Source organism: Cheilinus undulatus, linkage group 5 (assembly GCF_018320785.1).
Source record: "Cheilinus undulatus linkage group 5, ASM1832078v1, whole genome shotgun sequence".
NCBI classification, from domain to species: domain Eukaryota; kingdom Metazoa; phylum Chordata; class Actinopteri; order Labriformes; family Labridae; genus Cheilinus; species Cheilinus undulatus.
Window position 1 is genome coordinate 9,031,477 of NC_054869.1, and position 6,098 is coordinate 9,037,574.

Genomic DNA, 6,098 nt, shown 5'->3' on the forward strand with positions numbered 1-6,098 from the left:
AGCTTGCAAAGTGGAGACAACTTCATCTTAAAGTACATGTATTTAAAAACAATGCCTTTACAATTCCTGTTGTTGTCAGGTGGCTGAATACTTTTGTCAATATTGTGTATTTTTTCATGAATGAAATATAGTGCCTTTATCACAATCACCCTTTAAATATCTAAAAATCATTTCCATGTACTTTCATATAATACTAACAACAATGGTGAGTTTACTTATAATAAAATGACTGAATAAATTCACCAGTCTGGATGTTTCTCATATTTAATTCAATTGTTGTTGCTCTTTTTGTGTTTGCTGTTTAAGCTGACAAACTGTAGATTATTAATTCCTGACAGAGCATAAAGCAATACTCATACTGCATTAAAAAACAGAAATACAACCACAACATCAACAGGAGAATTAATTACTGCATAGAAACTGCTGCACCTCGCAGAGCAGCTGGTCAGACCAAACAATAGAAATGTTTATTTCATGGCAGCTCTTCAAATACAAGCTCCTGATGTTGTTTGATGTCTCTGCAGAGAGTCAGAAATACATTCAGCTTCAGCTTCAGGCACTGTATCACCTGTCTGCCATTACATAAAGATCCTGCTTTAATTACTGCCTTACATTTAGCAGCTCAGATACACATCATACACAATATCTGTGCACATTATGTCAGTGTGTTCATCAAGCACTGTGAAGGCCTAGTACTTAAAGGGGCTTTACATGTAGAAATCTGGACTCAGATTTACAAACAAAAAAGAAAATGTTCTTCTAAAAAAAGGCACATTTACACAAAGTGATGTCAAGAGTAACATAAATCCTGGGACGGCTTTGTACATTTAAGTTTTTGGTATCTAAAGGGGTTCTTTACTTACAGGGATTTATCATGCAACACGCTGATCATGTGCCATTTTGATGGTGCAGTAGCAAATGCAGTAGCCTGTCTTCGATTTTTGGCATGATGAAAAAAACCCAAACAAGCTTATGCTGTAGGAGTAACATGTACTCACTGACTTTTGCTGCTCCCTTTCAGCCCAAAAAGTCGATAAAAGCACTCCAAACTTTAGAACAGCTCTCGTTAGTTTTAGAGATTTATCCAGTGTTGAAATCAGTAGTTGAAGTTAATTAGCTCACATAATTAGCCGACTGACAGTTGTTATCTGATGCTCTCAGGGTCAGTAGGATTATGCGATTATAGCAGAAAGTGTTAACCTGACACGCCAGATGGATTTGTTTCACACATCCATGTGGGAAACCTTTGATACACAGCGTTGGGAAAAGGCAGAGCCTTTGAAAAAAAACTTGGAAGGTGATTGGATGAACATTCTGTCTGTAACATCTTTGCAGGCCAATCAGAGCAACAAAATACATGACGTCGTCACCGCTACCGAGGTGGACGTGCGCAGCTACTGATGAATAAACTCCATATAGAACTGCATAACACAAACAATGGTGACTATAGACATGTCAGTACACGACTTTTGTCATTTTTTAAAGGAAAACAACTCAATGCTCTTCTTTGTGCTTCTTTTAACGAAGAAATGTCGTCAAATTCTGATTAAACTTGCGCTTTAGCAGCATCCACGCTAATGTCTTCCGCCGTAACGGCACCAGCTTCTTGTTGCTGCTTGCTGACATCACGACTCAGCCGCGCCCGAAAGTACTGCCCCTCTACGCTGATTGGTCCTGTCACTTTCCCAAACTGTTCAGATGGGAGCTTTGCGAGTTAGATTCACCAGTGAGAAATGAGGAAACGGGCGTATCCATCTGCTTTGCAAGGTTAAGAAAGTGTATGAAAAGTCATATTGTGTTTGGGTGTGACATCAAGAAAATGTAAACTCAACGTTTGATGAGAATCAAGCTGTGAGGGCAAGAAATCGCCTGTATTTGCTGTTTCTGCAATAAAGAATAGATATAATAGATGGAATCATGACTTTGTGAACTTTTTTACTCAAATCTACTCATTGTTGACCACTTCTGTTAAAATGGATTGTCACCGTCTTTCCACCAAACAACAGAGAAGTATCAATAGTGGTATTGATAAAGGCTCAGACTGGTATAGAGCTTTGTATTAAATATATGACTATGAGATGTTGTTCTTTGGTATCTTTGGATAATCTGAATCTTAATGAATAACCTGTTGTTTAAACTATGTGGTATCAAAAATATATGACATTTTGACAACATTATCAATAACAACATACATTTGTTGATGCACATGGTACAGTTTTCATGTTTACCTTTAATATCCACACCAAAAAAGTAAAGGCTAGTCCCAGCATTTTCATTTGCAGTGTTTTTAAAATCAAATGATGAACTGATTTGAAAGGATGAATCTGGGCATTTTCTATTTTCAGTAAATTACAACAATTCTATGATAATTCTGATAACCCTGATATTTTAGGTCATGGGTTTCGCAGTATGAAAGTTTGATATTGTTACATCTCTACTCTGGACTCAAGTGACCCGAAGGATAGATCAGTAACCACTGAACCTTGAACCCATAAAGCTGTTGTGATAATTCTCTACATTCTGGATAAAGGTTATTATTCTGCCTCACTGATATCAGACGCACACACCAAGACAGACACTTAGACCCACCATCAGACTAAATCCAAACAGCTCTAGGAGGGAATACTGGGAATACGAGGAATATCTGAACTTAAACACACAACTGGACCAATGAACTGAAGACGAGTCTGAAAGAGAAAATGATATTAGTGACAGAAACTTTCAGGGATGAGGAGTGACTTCCTAACTGTCTGCTGTGTCACCAGCTTCACTCTGAGACAATATGGCGTCTAAGTTAGAGAACGATCTGAGGTGTCCAGTCTGCCTCAACATCTTTAAAGATCCCGTCATCCTGTCCTGCAGCCACAGCTTCTGTAGAGCATGTGTGGAAAACTGACGGAAGGAGAAGGAGGACACAAAGTGTCCTGTATGTAAGAGGAGACAGTCTAAGGCAGTGGTTCTCAACCTTTTTTCAGTCATGTACCCCCTATGAAGTATTTTTTCAGCCAAGTACCCCCTAAACAGCGCAAAGCTTTTTGGCCAAAAAGAAAGAAATTAAACAGTGCTGTGACAGCCGTCTGATTTATCAAACTTTGTAACTGATAAACATATTTTTTCAAACATTTTAAATGTTAAAAATCCATGACTATATTCATGGCACATCTTCTCATTACTAAATGTGGGAATTCAAATTAATGTAGTGAAACTGGAAAGGCATACAACCATTTAAACCCAGAAGTGTACAAAACGCTGCTCAGCTGCAGTGGTCTCTCTGGAACAATTTGGAAATAAAAACATAAGAGCTAGAAAGAACTAAAAACCTGTTAAAAAAAAAAAAACTAATTATAAAAAAGACTGCTTAGTGCCCCTTTTTGGAATCATAATTAAGATCCCTTCTCAAACTGAAATCATGACCTTACTTATAGATCAGCATTTCTTCACATAAAATAAATCATGAACCTTTTTATGAATGGAGAGATTGTGAATACAGTGATTGACAGGTATGTGCTAATTTGGGTAAAACCATCCTGCCATGGGGGAGACTCTGGGGGGTTTTAAGGTGATTAAATTTAATAATCTACAAAATATAAACTCCACTTTTTAAACTTAGGGTCCTTACACTCCAGGTGCAAATTTTTTATGCAAATTATTCACACTAAATATTTACTTTTCAAACCTGTAGCGAGTCAATGCAAGCTTCCACACCTGCCACACCACCTAATTTTGCAGTGCGAAATTGCTGCGGATATTTGTTCAAAGTTTCGCTCCGACGCGTGCACATGGTGTAGGTGCCGATTTTTAAGGCAGACGGAGGAACAAAAATGGTCTCCTCTCTAACACCACCTGATATTTGCCCTCTTCTCATATTTGTCTGTAGCCAGTTCTTGGTAAAGAGGGAGACAGGCAGCAGACAGCCCAACATGTCCATGTGAAAATGGCTTCTCACACAGCTGGAGCTGTTTCCAAACTAACAGGACTTTATTCCAGTGAAATATTTACCAACACAATCTCCTCTGACCTCAGAAATACGACTTATAAATGCTCCGGACCAACCAGCTCACTGAAATTACACATCTGACCAGTCTGGAACACAAACAGGTGAGCCAATCTGTGTGCTGTAGGTGAGTTAACTCCTCTCACCGTGAGCCTCAGCTGTGTCCTTATTACTATTATTGATCATATTTGATATAGAATGAATGAAAAGGGAGTCCCCCCTCTTATAAACTTGGCTGGCTGAAACAGTGAAGCAAGACGACACTGACCTCCTGGTTGTGCGTGAAAGTGCTGCGTTAGGCATGGAGTGAAGGAGGGAAAGGGAGAAGCCTCCTTTTATCTTCTGCTCTAATAAATATCACTGTTTATCAGAGGACAGAGAAAACACACCCATTTGAGAACCACTGGTCTAAGGGATGGAATCCAAACTTTGCTTTAAAGAATCTGTGTGAGACCTTTGTACAGGAGAGAGATCAGAGATCTTCACAACCTACAAAGCTTCACTTAAGTCGGCATCAATGGGAGCATCAACTCTTCTGTGTGGACCATCAGGAGGAGGTGTGTCACCTGCAGAGATTCAGAAAAACACACCAACCCTGGATTCAGACCCACTGATGAAGCTGCAGAAGAGCACAAGAAGAAACTTCAGGAAACTCTGTAGCCCTTAAAGAGGGAGTTAACAGTCAGTAGAAGAGTTAAAATTGAGTTTGATTAAACTTTAGACCACATCGAGGTCCAGACACACAGAGAGGCAGATTAAGGTGCAGTTTAAGGCCAGGCTGTGTGCACTGAGGCAGAAAGAGGAGCAGAAGAGACAGAGGATAAAGGAGCAGATGGAGGCTCTGAGTGCACATATAGCAGCTCTCTATCACACAGTCAAAGCCACAGAGGACGAGCTGACGGCCCAAGACATCTCCTTCCTGAAAAACTACAAGGCTGCAGTGGAAAGAGTCCAGCAGCGCTCCCTGCTGGAGGAGCCATGGCTGCCTTCAGGAGCTCTGATAGACCAGGCCAAACACCTGGGCAACCTGGGCTTCAACATCTGGACCTGGTCTCCTACACCCCCTTCATTCTAAACCCAAACACCGCTGGATAACAATTCATCCTGACTGATGATCTGACCACTGTGAGAGATGGAGAAGAGAATCAGCAGCCTCCCAATAATCCAAAGAAGTTTGATAATGCATACTCTGTCCTGGGCTCTGGGGGGTTTAACTCAGGGACACAGCTGGGACGTCCAGGTTGGAGACAGTGTAGACTGGTTCCTGGGTGTTTTAGCAGAGTCTGCTGACAGGAAAGGAGCCATAGAGTCTGGATTCTGGTGAATACGATTAGATGATGCTAAAACTGTAGTAGGTCAACCGTAGTCAACCACTGTTCTCTAAGTGAAGAATCAGTCAAAGAGGATCAGAATGAATCTGGACTGTAACAGAGGAGAGCTGTAGTTCTCTGAACCTGATACTGACACACATCTATACCTTTAAGCATACTTTCACTGAGAGGATGTTTCCAGTCATTGTCATTGGTGACAAACTCCCACTGAAGATTTTAGCAGAGGTGGTCTCTGTGAGAAACACCAGACTCAACAATACAGATGAGCTGAAGGCTGCTATCAGAACAACCTGGGCCTCATAATAACTAAGCAGTGACATAAATGCTATAGACAAATATAATGGCATGATTCCAAATCTGTTTTCACTGACCTTTTTGATTTTAACTGGTAATGTGTTGGACATAATACCCTTATTATGGTAAAAGTACATAAGCAGTTAGTATGATTATTGAAAAATAAAATCTTAATAGAATCATACCAGCCCTAATAAGTTCTCTAAATTTCTAAATGATATTCAAAATTTACTTCCAATCAGTAGATTTTCAACGGTCCAGTTCTTTTCCTCCCTAGTCCAGCTGAGAAGTTTATGACACCTGTGGTTCAGGAGTGGTTCGTCACTATAGGAACAAGACACTTGTAGGCCCTTTCCTGGACATGTCTGTTTGTGGTGCCTCTTGATACTCAGACTCCAGTCTGAGTCAAGTTCTTGTGAAGCTCCCCTAAGTTCTTGAATTTGCTGTGTTTCACAATCCTCTGAAGACTGAGCTCATCT